The sequence below is a fragment of the Cupressus sempervirens genome, chromosome 1 (genome assembly GCF_028749045.1).
Source record: "Cupressus sempervirens isolate cs-2001-9-10 chromosome 1, ASM2874904v1, whole genome shotgun sequence".
In the NCBI taxonomy this organism is placed as follows: domain Eukaryota; kingdom Viridiplantae; phylum Streptophyta; class Pinopsida; order Cupressales; family Cupressaceae; genus Cupressus; species Cupressus sempervirens.
In genome coordinates, this window is record NC_143118.1 from 608,582,611 (window position 1) to 608,605,180 (window position 22,570).

The window sequence follows — 22,570 nt, forward strand, 5'->3', positions numbered from 1 at the left end:
GGCGAAGAAATCTCCCGAGTGCCAAATTCCCGGCGGGTGGGGTTTTTGCAATTTCTGCCGGGGCAAAAAAATCTCCCAAGTGCCACATTCCGGGTGGGTGGGGATTTGTGAAAATTTCCGCGAGGGCGAAAAAATTCCCAAGTACCAGATTCCCAGCGGGTGGGGTTTGCAATTTCTGCCCTCTCGAGTGCCAAATTCTGGGCGGGAGGGAGGGGTTTTGTAGAAATTTCTACCAGGGCAGAAAAATCTCTCGAGTGCCAAATTTCGGGCGAGTGGGGTTTTGTAAGTCCCAAATTCTGAGCTGGTGGGGTTTGCAATTTTCGGAAGGGCAGAAAAATCTCCCGAGTGCCGAATTCCCCGCGGGTGGGGTTTTGTGATTTCCGCAAGTGCGAAAAAGTTTTCCATGTGGGTCAGGTTTGCAATTTCTGTCAGGGCAGAAAAATCTTCCAAGTCCAAATTTCGGGCAGGCGGGGTTTCGTAATTTCCAAGTGCAAAATTCCGAGCGGGTGGGGTTTGTAAACTCCGCGAGCGCGGAAAAAACTTCCAAGTCCAAATTTCGAGCGGGTGGGGTTTGTAAATTTTTGTGAGGGCAGAAAAATCTTCCGACTGCAAATTCCAGGTGGGTCACCGGGTTTTGTAATTTTTGCGAGGGCAGACGACTCATGTACATGATCCAAAACCGGTCAACTTATTTTTTTGGTTAACGCCCAAAGTTTTGAACTCAAATCGAGTTGGCTACCCCGACTCGAATCGCCTCCAAATTTTTTGCACAACCCATGTCACCGTGCTCGACTTGATTCTAAGTGCCCCGAGTCATGTACGTGGTCCAAAAGAGGTCAACCCTCTTTTTTTGGGGGGTTAATGCCCAAAGTTTTCAACTCGAACCGTGTTGGCAACCCCGACACGAATCGCCCCAATTGCCCGAACCCCGACTTGAATCGCGTCAAGCCTTAACCGCCTCCAATTTTTTCGCACGACTCATGTCACCGTGCTCGACATGATTCTAAGTGCGCCGAGTCATGTGCGTGATCCAAAGGCGGTCAACTCTTTTTTTGGGTTAACGCCCAAAGTTTTCAACCCAAATTGTGTCGGCGACCCCGACTCGTATCGCCTCGAGCCTTAACCGCCTCCAGTTTTTTCACAGGACTCATGTCACCGTGCTCGACTTGGTGCCCCGAGTCATGTACGTGATCCAAAAGCGGTTAACTTCTTCCTTCTTTGGTTAACACCCAAAGATTTCAACCCAAATCGTGTCAGCAACCCCAACTCAAATCGCCTCGAGCCTTAATCGCCTGCAATTTTTTTGAACCACTCATCTCACCGTGCTTGACTTGATTCTATGCGCCCCAAGTCATGTACGTAATCCAAAAGCGATTAACTCTTTTTCTGGCTAACGGCCAAAGTTTTCGAATCGACTCAGCTACCCCAACTCGAATTGCCTCGAGCCTTAACCGCCTCCATTTTTTTTTTTGCTTGACTCATGTAATTGCACTCGCCTTGATTCTGAGTGGCTCGAGTCACTTACGTGATCCAAAACTGGGTAACTTTTTCTCTTTTCTTTTTTTTGTCAAGTCCCAAAGTTTTGAACTCGAATAGAGTCGGATGCCCCGACTCGAGTCGTCTCCAAATTTTTTGCACGACTCATGTCACCGTGCTCGACTTGATTCTAAGTGCCCCGAGCCGTGTACATGATCCAAAAGCGGTTAACTTTTTCTTTTTGGTTAACGCCCAAAGTTTTCAACCCGACCTGCCTCGGCAACCTCGACTCGAAGCGCCTCGAGCCTTAGTGGCCTCCAATGTTTTTGCACGACTCATGCCACCGTCGACTTTTCGCTCGAATCATGTCACCCAGGGCACCTCGATGCTACGTGACCCGAGCCCTGTGCGCGATCCAAAACTGGGTAATGTTTTTTTTTGAACTCCCAAAATTTCATTCTTTTTTGCCTTACGAGGCCTATCATGATCTCTTTTTATAAAGAAAATTCTCAAATCGGATCGTTTCGGCTACCCTACCTCGAATCTGGCTAGCTAGGTGTAACGCCTCGAGTCAGCTCGGCAATACGTGAACTGAAACTTGTGCATGATCCAAAAGCGGGTAACTTGTTTTTTTTTTTTTTTGTAATGCCCAAAATTTAGCGCTTTTCACTGTACAGGGCCTCCCATGATTTTTTTTGTTTTTTTTTTTGAAAAAGTTAAAAACCGTCAAAGGTGCCCAAAAATTATTAAAAAATCAGATTGCATGGATTCCTATCTTTGGAAGTTGGAAAACTCATCAATTCTCCCCTCAATGTAGAACAGCGATGATTTCAAAACTAAGGTTAGGGTGATACCCTTTCATGATGATAGCAGCTCACATTACATGTTTTGGCGTACTCTTTTCTCTTGACGGGTCGCCCGAGGCTGGGGCGACGGAGATGGGTTGACCTAGTCGGGTGACCCAAGTTGGGTCGACCCAGGTGTCCGATCCTGGCTAGGGACAGCAAGTCGATTCTATAAGTTTGCTTGCCAATTTTTCTAGCCAGGTCGGCTCACCAAGTCATCTAACCATGTGGTCCTTGCCAAATCAAGAATTGACTCTTTAAGTCCACTCACAGCTCGTCAAGCCAGCTCACCAAGATGACTTACCGTCTCGCCTCACCAGGTTGCCCCACCAGGTCGCCTCTTCTTTAAGACCGCTCACCATGTCGGCTCCCCAAGTCACCTCACCGAGTCGACTATTCAGGTTGCCTCACCAAGTTGACCCCTTAAGTTCGCTCACCAAGTCAGCTCCCTAAGTCAGCTCACCAAGTCGAATCACCTAGTCGTTTTACCACCTTGCCCCAGCAGGTGTGCTCGCCAAGTGGCCCCGCCGAGTTGCTTCTCTAAGCCCACTCACCATGTTAGCTCACCAAGTCGGTTGTTCAAGTACATTGCCAAGTCAACTCTTTAAGTTCGCTCACCAGGGCAGCTCGCCCAAGTTGCCTCTTTAAGTTCGTTCGCCAGGTCGGCCCGCCCAAGTCGCATCAGTGAGCTAACTCGCCGAGTCACCTCACGAAGCAGACTCTTTAAGTGCGCTCACCAAGTCAGCTCACCAAGTCGACTCACCATCTCGCCTCGATAAGTTGGCTTGCCGAGTTACCCCACCAAGTCGTTGCCTCTTTAAGCCCGCTCACCGTGTCAGCTCGTCAGGTCAGCTCACCAAGTCGACTAATCAAGTAGGCCCACCAAGTCGCCTCAAGGATAGCTCCTCACCATGAGTCACCTCACCATGTTGACTCAATGAGTCGCCTCACCATGTTGACTCTTTGAGCCTACTCGCCAGGTCGCCTCACCAAGTCGACTCTTTAAGTTCGCTCGCCAGGTTGACTCGCCAAGTCAGCTCACCATGTCATCTCAACGAACCAACTTGCCGAGTTGCCTCACCACGTCGGCTCTCTAATACCACTCGCCAAGTCGCCCCACCAACTCACCCCGTTAGGCCCACTCACCACATCGCCCCATTAGGCCCACTCTCACCAAGTGGACTCTTTAAGTCTGCTCATAAAGTCGAGCCACCAAGTACTCTCACAAAGTTGACTCTTTAAGTCCTTTCATCGAGTCACCTCACCAAGTACTCTCACCAAGTCAACTCTTTAGGTCCGTTCACAGAGTCACCCCACCAAGTTGACCCTTCAAGTGCGTTCATCAAGTCACCCCACCAAGTTGACTCTTTAAGTTCATTCATCAAGTCACCCCGCCAGGTTAGCCCGCAAATTACTCTCACCAAGTCGACTCTTTAAGTTCGTTCATCAAGTCACCCCGCTAGGTCGGCCCACCAAGTGGACTCTTTAAGTTCATTCATGAAGTCACTCTGCCAAGTCAGCCCACCAGGTCGACTCTTTAAGTTCGTTCATCAAGTCACCCTGCCAGGTCAGCCCACCAACTACTCTCACCAAGTCGACTCTTTAAGTTTGCTCACCAAGTCACCCCGCCAAGTCGGCCCACCAAGTACTCTCACCAGGTTGACTCTTTAGGTTTGTTAACCAGGTCACCCCACCGAGTACTCTCACCAAGTCGACTCTTTAAGTTTGTTCATCAAGTCGCCCTGCCAGGTCGGCCCACCAAGTACTCTCACCAAGTCGACCCTTTAAGTTCGGTCATCAACTCACCCCGCCAGGTCGGCCCACCAAGTACTCTCACAGAGTCAACTCTTTAGGTTCGTTCATCAATTCACCCCGCCAGCTCGGCCCACCAAGTTCTCTCACCAGGTCGACTCTTTAAGTTCGTTCATCAAGTCACCCTGCCAGTTCGACCCACCAAGTACTCTCACAAAGTTGACTCTCTAAGTTCGTTCATCAAGTCACCCTGCTAGGTCAGCCCACCAAGTACTCTCACCAAGTCACCCCGCTAATTTGACCCACCAAGTCGACTCTCTAAGTCCGTTCATCAAGTCACCCCGCCAGGTCGGCCCACCAAGTCGAATCTTTAAGTCCATTCATCAAGTCACGTGACCAGGTCAGCCCACCGAGTACTCTCACCAAGTCAACTCTTTAAGTTTGTTCATCAAGTCACCCGGCCAGGTCAGCCACCAAGTCACCAAGTACTCTCACCAAGTCGACTCTCTAAGTCCGTTCATCAAGTCACCCCGCCAGGTTGGCCCGCCAAGTCAAATCTTTAAGTCCGTTCATCAAGTCACCCTACCAAGTACTCTAACCAAGTCGATTCTTCGAGTGCGTTCATCAAGTCACCCGACCAACTACTCTCACCAAGTCGACTCTTTAACTATGTTCATCAAGTCACCCCACCAAGCACTCTCACCATGTCAACTCTTTAGGTCCGTTCATAAAGTCACCCCACCAAGTCGACCCTTCAAGTGCGTTCATCAAGTCACCCCACCAACTACTCTCACCAATTCGACTCTTTAAGTCTTTTCATCAAGTCACCACACCAAGTACTCTCACCAAGTCAACTCTTTAGGACCGTTCATCAAGTCACCTCGCCAAGTCAACCCTTGAAGTCTGTTCATCAAGTAACCCCACCAAGTACTCCCACCAAGTCGACTCTTTAAGTCAGTTCACAAAGTCACCCAACCAGGTCGGCCCACCAAGGACTCTCACCAAGTCGACTCTCTAAGTCTGTTCATCAGGTCACCCCACCGAGTACTCTCACCAAGTCAACTCTTTAGGTCCGTTCATCAATTCACCCCGCAAAGTCGACCCTCTAAGTTCGTTCATCGAGTCACCCCACCAAGTCGACTCTTTAAGTCCTTTCATCAAGTCACCCCGCCAAGCCGACTCTTTAAGTCCGTTCATCAAGTCACCAGAACAACTACTCTCACCAAGTCGACTCTATAAGTCCGTTCATCAAGTCGGCCCACCAAGTACTCCCACCAAGTCGACTCTTTAAGTCCGTTCATCAGTTCACCCCGCCAAGTACTCTCACCAAGTCAACTCTTTAGGTCCGTTCATCGAGTCACCCCACCAAGTCGACCCTTTAAGTCCATTCATCAACTCGCCCTGCCGAGTTGCTTCTCTAAGCCCACTCACCATGTCAGCTCACTAAGTCGGTTGTTCAAGTACGTTGCCAAGTCAACTCTTTAAGTTCGCTCACCAAGTCAGCCCGCCCAAGTCGCCTCTTTAAGTTCGTTCGCCAGGTCGGCTCGCCCAAGTCGCATTAGTGGGCTAACTCGCTGAGTCACCTCACGAAGTTGACTCTTTAAGTGCGCTCACCAAGTCAGCTCACCAAGTCGACTCACCATCTCGCCTTGATAAGTTGGCTTGCCGAGTTACCCCACCAAGTCGTCGCCTCTTTAAGCCCGCTCACCGTGTCAGCTCGTCAGGTCGGCTCACCAAGTCGACTAATCAAGTAGGCCCACCAAGTCACCTCAAGGATAGCTCCTCACCATGAGTCGCCTCACCATGTTGATTCAATGAGTTGCCTCACCATGTTGAATCTTTGAGCTCACTCGCCAGGTCGCCTCACCAAGTCAACTCTTTAAGTTCGCTCGCCAGGTCGACTCGCCAAGTCAGCTCACCATGTCATCTCAATGAACCAACTCGCCGAGTCGCCTCACCACGTCGGCTCTCTAATACCACTCACCAAGTCGCCCCACCAACTCGCCCCGTTAGGCCCACTCACCACATCGCCCCGTTAGGCCCACTCTCACCAAGTGGACTCTTTAAGTCTGCTCATAAAGTCGAGCCACCAAGTACTCTCACCAAGTCGACTCTTTAAGTCCTTTCATCGAGTCACCCCACCAAGTACTCTCACCAAGTCAACTCTTTAGGTCCGTTCATAGAGTCACCCCACCAAGTCGACCCTTCAAGTGGGTTCATCAAGTCACCCCACCAAGTTGACTCTTTAAGTTCATTCATCAAGTCACCCTGCCAGGTCAGCCCACAAATTACTCTCACCAAGTTGACTCTTTAAGTTCGTTCATCAAGTCACCCCACCAGGTCAGCCCACCAAGTGGACTCTTTAAGTTCGTTCATGAAGTCACTCTGCCAAGTCGGCCCACCAGGTCGACTCTCTAAGTTCGTTCATCAAGTCACCCCGCCAGGTCAGCCCACCAACTACTCTCACCAAGTCGACTCTTTAAGTTTGCTCACCAAGTCACCCTGCCAGGTCGGCCCACCAAGTACTCTCACGAGGTCGACTCTTTAGGTTTGTTCATCAGGTCACCCCACCGAGTACTCTCACCAAGTCGACTCTTTAAGTTCGTTCATCAAGTCACCCCGCCAGGTCGGCCCACCAAGTACTCTCACCAAGTCGACCCTTTAAGTTCGGTCATCAACTCACCCCGCCAGGTCGGCCCACCAAGTACTCTCACAGAGTCGACTCTTTAGGTTCGTTCATCAATTCACCCCGCCAGCTCCGCCCAACAAGTTCTCTCACCAGGTTGACTCTTTAAGTTCGTTCATCAAGTCACCCCGCCAGTTCGACCCACCAAGTACTCTCACAAAGTCGACTCTCTAAGTTCGTTCATCAAGTCACCCTGCCAGGTCAGCCCACCAAGTACTCTCACCAAGTCACCCCGCTAGTTCGACCCACCAAGTCGACTCTCTAAGTCCGTTCATCAAGTCACCCTGCTAGGTCGGCCCACCAAGTCGAATCTTTAAGTCCGTTCATCAAGTCACGTGACCAGGTCAGCCCACCGAGTACTCTCGCCAAGTCGACTCTTTAAGTTTGTTCATCAAGTCACCCGGCCAGGTCGGCCCACCAAGTCACCAAGTACTCTCACCAAGTCGACTCTCTAAGTCCGTTCATCAAGTCACCCCGCCAGGTCAGCCCGCCAAGTCGAATCTTTAAGTCCGTTCATCAAGTCACCCCACCAAGTACTCTAACCAATTCGATTCTTCGAGTGCGTTCATCAAGTCACCCGACCAACTACTCTCACCAAGTCGACTCTTTAACTATGTTCATCAAGTCAGCCCACCAAGCACTCTCACCACATCAACTCTTTAGGTTCGTTCATAAAGTCACCCCACCAAGTTGACCCTTCAAGTGCGTTCATCAAGTCACCCCACCAACTACTCTCACCAATTCGACTCTTTAAGTCTTTTCATCAAGTCACCACACCAAGTACTCTCACCAAGTCAACTCTTTAGGACCGTTCATCAAGTCACCTCGCCAAGTCAACCCTTGAAGTTCGTTCATCAAGTCACCCCACCAAGTACTCCCACCAAGTCGACTCTTTAAGTCAGTTCACGAAGTCACCCAACCAGGTCGGCCCACCAAGGACTCTCACCAAGTCGACTCTCTAAGTCTGTTCATCAGGTCACCCCTCCGAGTACTCTCACCAAGTCAACTCTTTAGGTCCGTTCATCAAGTCACCCCGCAAAGTCGACCCTCTAAGTTCGTTCATCGAGTCACCCCACCAAGTCGACTCTTTAAGTCCTTTCATCAAGTCACCCCGCCAAGCCGACTCTTTAAGTCCGTTCATCAAGTCACCAGAACAACTACTCTCACCAAGTCGACTCTATAAGTCCGTTCATCAAGATGGCCCACCAAGTACTCCCACCAAGTCGACTCTTTAAGTCCGTTCATCAGTTCACCCCGCCAAGTACTCTCACCAAGTCAACTCTTTAGGTCCGTTCATCGAGTCACCCCGCCAAGTCGACCCTTTAAGTCCGTTCATCAACTCGCCCCGCCGAGTTGCTTCTCTAAGCCCACTCACCATGTCAGCTCACCAAGTCGGTTGTTCAAGTACGTTGCCAAGTCAACTCTTTAAGTTTGCTCACCAGGTCAGCCCGCCCAAGTCGCCTCTTTAAGTTCGTTCGCCAGGTCGGCCCGCCCAAGTCGCATCAGCGGGCTAACTCGCCGAGTCACCTCACGAAGTTGACTCTTTAAGTGCGCTCACCAAGTCATCTCACCAAGTCGACTCACCATCTCACCTCGATAAGTTGGCTTGCCGAGTTACCCCACCAAGTCGTCGCCTCTTTAAGCCCACTCACCGTGTCAGCTCGTCAGGTGGGCTCACCAAGTTGACTAATCAGGTAGGCCCACCAAGTCACCTCAAGGATAGCTCCTCACCATGAGTTGCCTCACCATGTTGACTCTTTGAGCCTGCTCGCCAGGTCGCCTCACCAAGTCGACTCTTTAAGTTCGCTCGCCAGGTCGACTCGCCAAGTCAGCTCACCATGTCATCTCAACGAACCAACTCGCCGAGTCGCCTCACCACGTCGGCTCTCTAATACCACTCACCAAGTCGCCCCACCAACTCGCCCCGTTAGGCCCACTCTCACCAAGTGGACTCTTTAAGTCTGCTCATAAAGTCGAGCCACCAAGTACTCTCACCAAGTCGACTCTTTAAGTCCTTTCATCGAGTCACCCCACCAAGTACTCTCACCAAGTCAACTCTTTAGGTCCGTTCACAGAGTCACCCCACCAAGTCAACCCTTCAAGTGGGTTCATCAAGTCACCCCACCAAGTCGACTCTTTAAGTTCAATCATCAAGTCACCCCGCCAGGTCAGCCCACAAATTACTCTCACCAAGTCGACTCTTTAAGTTCGTTCATCAAGTCACCCCGCCAGGTCGGCCCACCAAGTGGACTCTTTAAGTTTGTTCATCAAGTCACTCTGCCAAGTCGGCCCACCCGGTTGACTCTCTAAGTTCGTTCATCAAGTCACCCCGCCAGGTCAGCCCACCAACTACTCTCACCAAGTCGACTCTTTAAGTTTGCTCACCAAGTCACCCCGCTAGGTTGGCCCTCCAAGTACTCTCACCAGGTCGACTCTTTAGGTTTGTTCATCAGGTCACCCCACTGAGTACTCTGACCAAGTCGACTCTTTAAGTTCGTTCATCAAGTTGCCCCGCCAGGTCGGCCCACCAAGTACTCTCACCAAGTCGACCCTTTAAGTTCGGTCATCAACTCACCCCGCCAGGTCGGCCCACCAAGTACTCTCACAGAGTCGACTCTATAGGTTCGTTCATCAATTCACCCCACCAGCTCGGCCCACCAAGTTCTCTCACCAGGTCGACTCTTTAAGTTCGTTCATCAAGTCACCCTGCCAGTTCGACCCACCAAGTACTCTCACAAAGTCGACTCTCTAAGTTCGTTCATCAAGTCACCCTGCCAGGTCAGCCCACCAAGTACTCTCACCAAGTCACCCCGCTAGTTCGACCCACCAAGTGGACTCTTTAAGTCAGTTCACGAAGTCACCCAACCAGGTCGGCCCACCAAGGACTCTCACCAAGTCGACTCTCTAAGTCTGTTCATCAGGTCACCCCACCAAGTACTCTCACCAAGTCAACTCTTTAGGTCCGTTCATCAAGTCACCCTGCAAAGTCGACCCTCTAAGTTCGTTCATCGAGTCACCCCACCAAGTCGACTCTTTAAGGTCCTTTCATCAAGTCACCCCGCCAAGCCAACTCTTTAAGTCCATTCATCAAGTCACCAGAACAACTACTCTCACCAAGTCGACTCTATAAGTCCGTTCATCAAGTCGGCCCACCAAGTACTCCCACCAAGTCGACTCTTTAAGTCCGTTCATCAGTTCACCCCGCCAAGTACTCTCACCAAGTCAACTCTTTAGGTCCGTTCATCGAGTCACCCCGCCAAGTTGACCCTTAAAGTTCGTTCATCAACTCGCCCCGCCGAGTTGCTTCTCTAAGCCCACTCACCATGTTAGCTCACCAAGTCGGTTGTTCAAGTATGTTGCCAAGTCAACTCTTTAAGTTCTCTCACCAGGTCAGCCCGCCCAAGTCGCCTCTTTAAGTTTGTTCGCCAGGTCGGCCCGCCCAAGTCGCATCAGCGGGCTAACTCGCCGAGTCACCTCACGAAGTTGACTCTTTAAGTGCGCTCACCAAGTCAGCTCACCAAGTTGACTCACCATCTCGCCTCGATAAGTTGGCTTGCCGAGTTACCCCACCAAGTCGTCGCCTCTTTAAGCCCGCTGACCGTGTCAGCTCGTCAGGTCGGCTCACCAAGTCGTCTAATCAAGTAGGCCCACCAAGTCGCCTCAAGGATAGCTCCTCACCATGAGTCGCGTCACCATGTTGACTCAATGAGTCACCTCACCATGTTGACTCTTTGAGCCCGCTCGCCAGGTCGCCTCACCAAGTCGACTCTTTAAGTTCACTCGCCAGGTCGACTCGCCAAGTCAGCTCACCATGTCATCTCAACGAACCAACTCGCCGAGTCTCCTCACCACGTCGGCACTCTAATACCACTCGCCAAGTCGCCCCACCAACTCGCCCCGTTAGGCCCACTCACCACATCGCCCTGTTAGGCCCACTCTCACCAAGTGGACTCTTTAAGTCTGCTCATAAAGTCGAGCCACCAAGTACTCTCACCAAGTCGACTCTTTAAGTCCTTTCATCGAGTCACCCCACCAAGTACTCTCACCAAGTCAACTCTTTAGGTCCGTTCACAGAGTCACCCCACCAAGTCGACCCTTCAAGTGGGTTCATCAAGTCACCCCACCAAGTCGACTCTTTAAGTTCATTCATCAAGTCACCCCGCCAGGTCAGCCCACAAATTACTCTCACCAAGTCGACTCTTTAAGTTCGTTCATCAAGTCACCCCGCCAGGTCGGCCCACCAAGTGGACTCTTTAAGTTCATTCATCAAGTCACTCTGCCAAGTCGGCCCACCAGGTCAACTCTCTAAGTTCGTTCATCAAGTCACCCCGCCAGGTCAGCCCACCAACTACTCTCACCAAGTCGACTCTTTAAGTTTGCTCACCAAGTCACCCCGCTAGGTTGGCCCACCAAGTACTCTCACCAGGTCGACTCTTTAGGTTTGTTCATCAGGTCACCCCACCGAGTACTCTCACCAAGTCGACTCTTTAAGTTCGTTCATGAAGTCGCCCCGCCAGGTCGGCCCACCAAGTACTCTCACCAAGTCGACCCTTTAAGTTCAGTCATCAACTCACCCCGCCAGGTCGGCCCACCGAGTACTCTCACAGAGTCGACTCTTTAGGTTCGTTCATCAATTCACCCTGCCAGCTCGGCCCACCAAGTTCTCTCACTAGGTCGACTCTTTAAGTTCGTTCATCAAGTCACCCCGTCAGTTCGACCCACCAAGTACTCTCACAAAGTTGACTCTCTAAGTTCGTTCATCAAGTCACCCTGCCAAGTCAGCCCACCAAGTACTCTCACCAAGTCACCCCGCTAGTTCGACCCACCAAGTCGACTCTCTAAGTCCGTTCATCAAGTCACCCTGCTAGGTCGGCCCACCAAGTCGAATCTTTAAGTCCGTTCATCAAGTCACGTGACCAGGTCAGCCCACCGAGCACTCTCACCAAGTCGACTCTTTAAGTTTGTTCATCAAGTCACCCGGCCAGGTCGGCCCACCAAGTCACCAAGTACTCTCACCAAGTCGACTCTCTAATTCCGTTCATCAAGTCACCCCGCCAGGTCGGCCCAACAAGTTGAATCTTTAAGTCCGTTCATCAAGTCACCCCACCAAGTACTCTAAACAAGTAGATTCTTCGAGTGCGTTCATCAAGTCACCCGACCAACTAATCTCACCAAGTCGACTCTTTAACTATGTTCATCAAGTCACCCCACCAAGCACTCTCACCACGTCAACTCTTTAGGTCTGTTCATAAAGTCACCCCACCAAGTCGACCCTTCAAGTGTGTTCATCAAGTCACCCCACCAAGTACTCTCACCAATTCGACTCTTTAAGTCTTTTCATCAAGTCACCACACCAAGTACTCTCACCAAGTCAACTCTTTAGGACCGTTCATCAAGTCACCTCGCCAAGTTGACCCTTGAAGTCCGTTCATCAAGTCACCCCACCAAGTACTCCCACCAAGTTGACTCTTTAAGTCAGTTCACGAAGTCACCCAACCAGGTCGGCCCACCAAGGACTCTCACCAAGTCGACTCTCTAAGTCTGTTCATCAGGTCACCCCACCGAGTACTCTCACCAAGTCAACTCTTTAGGTCCATTCATCAAGTCACCCCGCAAAGTCGACCCTCTAAGTTCATTCATCGAGTCACCCCACCAAGTTGACTCTTTATGTCCTTTCATCAAGTCACCCCGCCAAGCCGACTCTTTAAGTCCGTTCATCAAGTCACCGTCCCGATCTGGCCGAGCCATGCTGGCCAAGCCGATCTGGGCGAGCCATTCTGGCTGACCCGATCTGGCCGAGCCATTCTGGGCAAGCCATGCTGGCCGAGCCGATCTGGGCGAGCCATTCTGGCCGAGCCGATCTGGGCGACCTGTTCTGGCCGCACCATGCTGGCCGAGCCGTTCTGGCCAAGCCGTTCTGGCCGAGCCGATCTGGGCGAGCCATTCTGGCCGAGCCATGCTGGCTGAGCCGATCTGGGCAAGCTGTTCTGGCTGAGCCATGCTGGCCGAGCCGTTCTGGCCGAGCCATGCTGGCCGAGCCGATCTGGGCGAGCCATTTTGGGCGAGCCGTTCTGGCCGAGCCATGCTGGCCGAGCCAATCTGGGTGAGCCGTTCTGGCCGAGCCATGCTGGCCGAGCCGTTCTGGCTGAGCCATGCTGGCTGAGCCAATCTAGGTGAGCCATTCTGGCCGAGCCGATCTGGCCGAGCTCCAAAAATGGTGTCGTGGATGGCTTTTTGGTCGCCTCTGTGCCAACTCGATCGGCACAACATTGGGAATGGTTCGACAGCGGTTGTCATTCCAATGTGTCATCGAGATGTCTTGGAATGCGGCCTTTCAAGGGCGAGCTCACGTCTAGCACTTGGATTGTGTGTCGTCACAAGTGAATGGGGAGATCTCTTTGTGAACGGCGGCATGGCGATTACAAGAGAAAATTGACTTAGTAGTCAGAGCGTTGGCCTCGGGCCATTGTGAAGGCCTTGCAATTTCTCTATAATTGCAACCTATGTTTGCGCAGTAGCAGAGTTTGCATGTAAGATTGGCCTTTGTTCTTGACGGTTCCAAGTACTCTCACCGAGTCACCAAGTCACCATGCTGGCCGACCCGATCTGGGCGAGCCATTCTGGCCGACCCGATCTGGCCGAGCTCCAAAAACGGTGTCGTGGATGGCTGTTTGGTCACATTTTTCATTGAATTGGATTTTTAAGGGAGTTGTCCGGGCTATCACAGATTTCTAATGCAGAGCTAGCCTCACACTAATAGCTTATATAGGAGAGGTTGTTGCCGCGAGCCTCTCCCATGCCCCTTTCATTGATTCAACATTGGTGTCTAGGCGGATCGGATTGTTGGGTTTTCAAACGGTGTATGCTGATGTTGAATGAATGAAAGGTGCATGAAGCGATCTCAGTGCTTTTCCTCGGCTCTCCTTTAGATCATGCTTTCCGATGACTCAATTTTGGAAAAGGTGAGGCCGCAGTTGCCGATCCATGGCGTGTGTTTTTGGTGATTTTAAAACTTGATCTAAACATGAGCCCTTGTCTAGCACTCCGACGTTGCTTTTTATAATGGGAATTTTCTATGGGTGCTCAGCGCTCTAGCAATTTGTCATGGTGTACTTGTTGCGGCTACATGGGAGCTTTAATATCGAAAGCTCTCGGCAAAAAATAGTGGCCGAGCCATGCTGGCCGACCCGATCTGGCTTAGCCATTTTTGTCGACCCGATCTGGCACTTCTTTCTCACTCCATCGGCACAAATTCGGGAGTTGTTCGACAGCGATTGTCATTCCAATGTGTCATTGTGGTGATCTGGAGAGCGATGCTAAGGGCGGGAGCTTGCGTCTAGCATTTGGGGATGTTTGTGCAAGCGAGCAGGGGAGCTTCTCTTATCGGAACCTCTCCGTGGCCTTAGAATATAGACCCAGTGCCGACGATATCGATGGATACGAGCCTTGGATTCTAAAATTGTTTAGCTAACATTGGTTTTTGTGAGAGATGGTTACGAAAGCACTTCCCGATCGATACGCGGGAGTTCCTAAGATTGCCTTCTTGTCAACTCGATCGGCACAACATTGGGAATGGTTCGACAGCGGTTGTCGTTCCAATGTGTCATCGGGATGTCTTGGAACGCGGCCTTTCAAGGGCGAGCTTGCGTCTAGCACTTGGATTGTGCGTCGTCACAAGTGATTGGGGAGATCTCTCTGTGAACGACGGCATGGCGATTGCAAGAGAAAATTGACTTAGTAGTCGGAGCATTGGCCTCGGGCCATTGTGACGGCCTTGCAATTTCTCTATAATTGCAACCTATGTTTGCGCTGTAGCAGAGTTTGCACGTTAGATTGGCCTTTGTTCTTGACAGTCCGAAGTACTCTCACCAAGTCAGCAAAGTCACCATCCTGGCCAATCCATTCTGGCTGAGCCATGCTGGCCGAGCTGATCTGGGCGAGCCATTCTGGCCGAGCCGATCTGGGTGAGCTCCAAAAATGGTGTCGTGGATGGCTATTTGGTCACATTTTTCATTAAATTGGATTTTTAAGGGAGTTGTCCGCGCTATCACAGATTTCTAATGCAGAGCGAGCCTCGCACTAATAGCTTATATAGGAGAGGTTGTTGCCGCGAGCCTCTCTCGTGCCCCTTTCATTCATTCAACATTGGTGTCTAGGCGGATCGGATTGTTGGGTTTTCAAACGGTGTATGCTGATGTTGAATGAATGAAAGGGGCATGAAGCGATCTCAGTGCTTTTCCTTGGCTCTCCTTTAGATCATGTTTTTCGATGACTCAATTTTGGAAAAGGTGAGGCAGCGGTTGCCGATCCATGGCGTGTGTTTTTGGTGGTTTTAAAACTTGATCTAAACGTGAGCCCTTGTCTAGCACTCCGGCGTTGCTTGGTATAATGGCAATTTTCTATGGGTGCTCGGCGCTCTAGAAATTTGTCATGGTGTACTTATCGCGGCTACATGGGAGCTTTAATATCGAAAGCTCTCGACGAAAAATGGTGGCCGAGCCATGCTGGCCGACCCGATCTGGCTTAGCCGTTTTCGTCGACCCGATCTAGATCTCATTTGTCACTCCATCGGCACAAATTCGGGAGTTGTTCGACAGCGGTTGTCATTCCAATGTGTCATTGCGACGATCTGGAGAGTGATGCTAAGGGCGGGAGCTTGTGTCTAGCATTTGGGATGTTTGTGCGAGCGAGCAGGGGAGCTTCTCTTATCGGAACCTCTCCATGGCCTTTGAATATATAGACCCAGTGCCGACGATATCGATGGATACGAGCCTTGGATTCTAAATTTGTTCACAGCTAAGATTGGTTTTTGTGAGAGATGGGTACGAAAGCACATCCCAATTGCTATGCGGGAGCTCCCTAAGGTTGCCTCTGTGCCAACTCGATCGGCACAACATTGGGAATGGTTCGACAGCGGTTGTCGTTCCAATGTGTCATCGGGGGATGTCTTGGAAAGTGGCCTGGCCTTTCAAGGGCAAGCTCGCGTCTATCACTTGGATTGTGCGTCGTGTCGCAAGTGAATGGGGAGATCTCTCTGTGAACGGCGGCATGGTGATTGCAAGAGAAAATTGACTTAGTCGGAGCATTAGCCTCGGGCCACTGTGATGGCCTGGCAATTTCTCTTTAATTGCAACCTATGTTTGTGCAGTAGCAGAGTTTGCAAGTAAGATGGTCCTTGTTCTTGAGAGTTCCAGGAGATGACCTCCGGAACTTTTGGATTGGGCCCCTTCAAGGTGAAATTAATCCAGTTGATTGGATGAGCTCGATGACCATTTCAGTCCCTTGGCTCCATGAATTCACATCTCCTAACTGACGACAATCTTTTGCTCCTTAGACGACCTCATAATAAATTGGGTCGTGGATGGCTGTTTGGTCAGAATTTTCAATGATTTGGATTTTTATGGCAGATGTCGGCGTGTTCACTAATTTCTAATGCAGAGCGAGCCTCACACTAATAGCTTATATAGGAGAGGTTGTTTCCATGAACCTCTCCCGTGCCCCTCTCATTGATTCAACGGCGGTGTCGAGGCGGATGGAAATGTCGGATTTTGAAACAGTGGACGCCGACGTTGAATCAATTGGAGGGGCATGAAGCCCACCCTCGAGGTGCTATTCCTTGACTCTCCTTTAGATCATGTTTTCTTGTCACTCAGCTGGCACAATTTTGAAAAGCAGTTGGGCTGTGCGTCACGAGTGACAAGGGAGCCTTTGTGATCGGAAGCTCCCCGTGGCCATTCGATGAGAAGAGCCATTGCTTGTGTGAGCAAGGACGAATGCAGCCTCGGATTCCAAACAAAATCAATGACATCGGATCTATATATCAGAGCGGAATGAAGCAGCAGCCCATTTGCAATGCGCGGCTCCCCAAAGTTGCTATTCTTTCTCACTCCATCGGGGCACAAATTTGAGAGTTGTTCGACAGCGGTCGTCGTTCCAATGGTTTCATTGCGGTAAAATTTGTTCACAGCTAAGATTGGTTTTTGTGAGAGATGGGTATGAAAGCACATCCTGATTGCTATGTGGGAGCTCCCTAAGGTCGCCTCTGTGCCAACTCGATCGGCACAAGATTGGGAATGGTTCAATAGTGATTTTCGTTCCAATGTGTCATCGGGGGATGTCTTGGAAAGTGGCCTGGCCTTTCAAGGGTGAGCTCGCGTCTATCACTTGGATTGTGCATCGTGTCGCAAGTGAATGGGGAGATCTCTCTGTGAACGGCGGCATGGTGATTGCAAGAGAAAATTGACTTAGTCAGAGCATTGGCCTCGGGCCACTGTGATGGCCTGGAAATTTCTCTTTAATTGCAACCTATGTTTGCGCAGTAGCAGAGTTTGCAAGTAAGATGGTCCTTGTTCTTGAGAGTTCCAGGAGATGACCTCCAGAACTTTTGGATTGGGCCCCTTCAAGGTGAAATTCATCCAGTTGATCGGATGAGCTCGATGACCATTTCAGTCCCTTGGCTCCATGAATTCACATCTCCTAACCGACAACAATCTTTTGCTCCTTAGACGACCTCATAATAAATTGGGTCGTGGATGGCTGTTTGGTCAGAATTTTCAACGATTTGGATTTTTATGGCGGATGTCGGCGTGTTCGCTAATTTCTAATGCAGAGCAAGCCTCGCACTAATAGCTTATATAGGAGAGGTTGTTGCCGCAAACCTCTCCCGTGCCCCTCTCATTGATTCAACGATGGTGTCGAGGTGGATGGGAATGTCAGATTTTGAAATGGTGGATGCCGACGTTGAATCAATTGGAGGGGCATGAAGCCCACCCTCGAGGGTGCTATTCCTCGACTCTCCTTTAGATCATGTTTTCTTGTCACTCAGCTGGCGCAATTTTGGAAAGCAGTTGGGCTGCGCGTCACGAGTGACAAGGGAGCCTTTGTGATCGGAAGCTCCCCGTGGCCATTCGATGAGAAGAGCCATTGCTTGTGTGAGCAAGGACGAATGCAGCCTCGGATTCCAAACGAAATCAACGACATCGGATCTATATATAAGAGCAGAATGAAGCAGCAGCCCGTTTGCGATGCGCGGCTCCCCAAAGTTGCTATTCGTTCTCACTCCATCGGGGCACAAATTTGGGAGTTGTTCGACAGCGGTCGTCGTTCCAATGGTGTCATTGCGGCGAAATTTGTTCACAGCTAAGATTGGTTTTTGTGAGAGATGGGTATGAAAGCACATCCCGATTGCTATGCGGGAGCTCCCTAAGGTCGCCTCTGTGCCAACTCGATCGGCACAACATTGGGAATGGTTCGACAGCGGTTGTCGTTCCAATGTGTCATCGAGGGATGTCTTGGAGAGTGGTCTTTCTTTCAAGGGTGAGCTCGCGTCTAGCACTTGGGTTGTGCATCGTGTCACAAGTGAATGGGGGATGTCTTGGGGGATGTCTTGGAAAGTGGCCTTTCTTTCAAGGGCGAGCTCGCGTCTAGCACTTGGACTTGTGCGTTGCGTCACAAGTGGATGGGGAGACCTCTCTATGAACGGCGGCATGGTGATTGCAAGAGAAAATTGACTTAATCAGAGCCATTGGCCTCGAGCCATTGTTGACAGCCTCGCAATTTCTCTTTAATTGCAACCTATGTTTGCACAGTAGCAGAGTTTGCATGTAAGATGGGCCTTGTTCTCGAGAGTTCCAGGAGATGACCTCCAGAACTTTTGGATTGGGCCCCTTCAAGGTGAAATTCATCCAGTTGATCGGATGAGCTCGATGACCATTTCAGTCCCTTGGCTCCATGAATTCACATCTCCTAACCGACGACAATCTTTTGCTCCTTAGACGACCTCATAATAAATTGGGTCGTGGATGGCTGTTTGGTCATAATTTTCAAAAATTTGGATTTTTATGGCGGATGTCGGCGTGTTCGCTAAATTCTAATGCAGAGCGAGCCTCGCACTAATAGCTTATATAGGAGAGGTTGTTGCTGTGAACCTCTCCCGTGCTCCTCTCATTGATTCAACGGCGGTGTCGAGGCAGATGGAAATGTCAGATTTTGAAACGGTGGACGCCGACGTTGAATCAATTGGAGGGGCATGAAGCCCACCCTCGAGGTGCTATTCCTCGACTCTCCTTTAGATCATGTTTTCTTGTCACTCAGCTGGCGTAATTTCGAAAAGCAGTTGGGCTGCGCGTCACGAGTGACAAGGGAGCCTTTGTGGTCGGAAGCTCCCCGTGGCCATTCAATGAGAAGAGCCATTGCTTGTGTGAGCAAGGACGAATGCAGCCTCGGATTCCAAATGAAATCAACGACATCGGATTTATATATAAGAGCGGAATGAAGCAGCAGCCCGTTTGCAATGTGCGGCTCCCCAAAGTTGCTATTCTTTCTCACTCCATTGGGGCACAAATTCGAGAGTTGTTCGAAAGCGGTCGTCATTCCAATGGTGTCATTGCGGCGAAATTTGTTCACAGCTAAGATTGGTTTTTGTGAGAGATGGGTATGAAAGCACATCCTGATTGCTACGCGGGAGCTCCCTAAGGTCACCTCTGTGCCAACTCGATCGGCACAACATTGGGAATGGTTCGACAGCGGTTGTCGTTCCAATGTGTCATCGGGGGATGTCTTGGAAAGTGGTATTTCTTTCAAGGGAAAGCTCGCGTCTAGCACTTGGGTTGTGCGTCGCGTCACAAGTGAATGGTGGATGTCTTGGGGGATGTCTTAGAAAGTGGTCTTTCTTTCAAGGGGGAGCTCGCGTCTAGCACTTGGACTGTGCGTCGCGTCACAAGTGGATGGGGAGATCTCTCTGTGAATGGCGGCATGGTGATTGCCAGAGAAAATTGACTTTGTCAGAGCCATTGGCCTCGGGCCATTCCTCGACTCTCCTTTAGATCATGTTTTTTTCTCACTCAGCTGGCGCAATTTCGGAAAAAGGTTTGGCAGTGGTTGCCATCCCTCACCGCGTCTACTTGGTGATTTTAAAACTCGATCTAAAACGGGAGTCCTCGCCTAGCACCTCCATCTGGTGTTGCTCGGGTATTGCATAAAATTATGCCAACGGCGCGAATCCCCCAACGAATGCCTACGCTTGGACCCTCTCTTAGATCACCTTCTTCGATCACTCGACCGACGCAACTACGGAAGAGACTTGGCAGTGGTTGCCATTCTACAGCGCGTTTGTTCAGCGATTTCGAAGTTGATCTAATGGCGAGCCCTTGTCTCTAGGCATGAGGTGGGTGGTTGGCGCTCTAGCAAAATTTTTTGCGTGCCTATCGCGGCTACAATGGGAGAGGTGGTTGCCGCGAGCCTCTCCTATGCCCCCCTCATTGATTCAATGCCGCTGTCAGGGCAGATGGATATGTTGGATGTTGAAACGGTGGACGCCGATGTTGAATCAATTAGAGGGGCATGAAGCCCGCCCTCGAGGGTGCTATTCCTGGACTCTCCTTTAGATCATGTTTTCTTGTCACTCAGCTGGCGCAATTTCGGAAAAAGGTTTGGCCAGCGATTGCCAGCCCTCACCGCGTCTACTTGGTGATTTTAAAACTCGATCTAAAACGGGAGCCCTCATCTAGCACCTCCGTCCGGTGTTGCTTGGGTATTGCATAAATTTATGCCATCGGCGCGAATCTCCCAATGAATGCCTACGCTTGGACCCTCTCTTAGATCACCTTCTTCGATCAGTCGACCGACGCAACTACGGAAGAGACTTGGCAGCGGTTGCCATTCTACAGCGTGTCTGTTCAGTGATTTCAAAGTTGATCTAATGGCGAGCCCTTGTCTCTAGCCATGAGGTGGGTGCTTGGCGCTCTAGCAAAATTTTTTGCGTGCCTATCGCGGCTACAAGGGGAGAGGTGGTTGCCGCGAGCCTCTCCCGTGCCCCCGTCATTGATTCAACGTCGCTGTCAGGGCAGATGGATATGTCGAATTTTGAAATGGTGGATGACGACATTGAATCAATTAGAGGGGCATGAAGCCCCACCCTCGAGGGTGCTATTTCTCGAGTCTCCTTTAGATCATGTTTTCTTGTCACTCAGCTGGCACAATTTTGAAAAAAGGTTTGGCAGCGGTTGCCGCCCTCACCGCGTCTACTCGGTGATTTTAAAACTCGATCTAAAATGGGAGCCCTCGTCTAGTACCTCTGTCTGGTGTTGCTCGGGTATTGGATAAATTTATGCCATCGGCGTGAATCCCCCAACGAATGCCTATGCTTGGACCCTCTCTTAGATCACCTTCTTCGATCACTCGATCGACGCAACTATGGAAGAGACATGGCAGCGGTTGCCATTCTAAAGTGCGTCTATTCAGCGATTTTGAAGTTGATCTAATGGCGAGCCCTTGTCTCTAGGCATGAGGTGGGTGCTTGGCGCTCTAGCAAAATTTTTTGCGTGCCTATCGCGGCTACAAGGGGAGAGGTGGTTGCCGCGAGCCTCTCCCGTGCCCCCCTCATTGATTCAACGCCACTGTCAGGGCGGATGGAAATGTCGGATTTTGAAACGGTGGATGCCGACGTTGAATCAATTAGAGGGGCATGAAGCCCACCCTCGAGGGTGCTATTCGTGGACTCTCCTTTAGATCATGTATTCTTGTCACTCAGCTAGCGCAATTTCGGAAAAAGGTTTGGCAGCGGTTGCCAGCCCCTCACCGCGTCTACTTGGTGATTTTAAAACTCGATCTAAAACAGGAGCCCTCGTCTTGCACCTCCGTCTGGTGTTGCTCGGGTATTGCACAAATTTTTTCCATCGGCACGAATCCCCCAACGAATGCCTACACGCTTGGACCCTCTCTTAGATCACCTCCTTCGATCACTCGACCGACGCAACTATGGAAGAGACTTGGCAGCGGTTGCCATTCTACAGCGGGTCTGTTCAGCAATTTTGAAGTTGATCTAATGGCGAGCCCTTGTCTCTAGGCATGAGGTGGGTGGTTGGCGCTCTAGAAAATTTTTTTTGCATGCCTATCATGGCTACAAGGGGAGAGGTGGTTGCCGCGAGCCTCTCCCGTGCCCCCCTCATTGATTCAATGCCGCTGTCAGGGCGGATGGATATGTCAGATTTTGAAATGGTGGACGCCGACGTTGAATCAATTAGAGCGGCATGAAGCCCACCCTCGAGGGTGCTATTCCTGGACTCTCCTTTAGATCATTTTTTCTTGTCACTTAGCTGCCGCAATTTTGGAAAAAGGTTTGGTAGCAGTTGCCAGCCCTCACCGCGTCTACTCGGTGATTTTAAAACTCGATCTAAAACGGGAGCCCTCGTCTAGCACCTCCGTCCGGTGTTGGTCGAGTATTGCATAAATTTATGCCATCGGCGTGAATCCCCCAATGAATGCCTACGCTTGGACCCTCTCTTAGATCACCTTCTTCGATCACTTGACCGACGCAACTACAGAAGAGACTTGGCAGCAGTTGCCATTCTACAGCGCGTCTGTTCAGCGATTTCGAAGTTGATCTAATGGCGAGCCCTTGTCTCTAGGCATGAGGTGGGTGCTTGGTGCTCTAGCAAAATTTTTTGCATGCCTATCGCGGTTACAAGGGGAGAGGTGGTTGCCGCGAGCCTCTCCCGTGCCCCCCTCATTGATTCAGGGCGGATGGATATGTCAGATTTTGAAACGGTGGACGGCGACGTTGAATCAATTAGAGGGGCATGAAGCCCACCCTCGAGGGTGCTATTCCTGGACTCTCCTTTAGATCATGTTTTCTTGTCACTCAACTAGCGCAATTTCGGAAAAAGGTTTGGCAGCGGTTGCCAGCCCTCACCGCGTCTACTTGGTGATTTTAAAACTTGATCTAAAACGGGAGCCCTCGTCTAGCACCTCCGTCCGGTGTTGCTCGGGTATTGCATAATTTTTTGCTATCGGCGCGAATCCCCCAACGAAT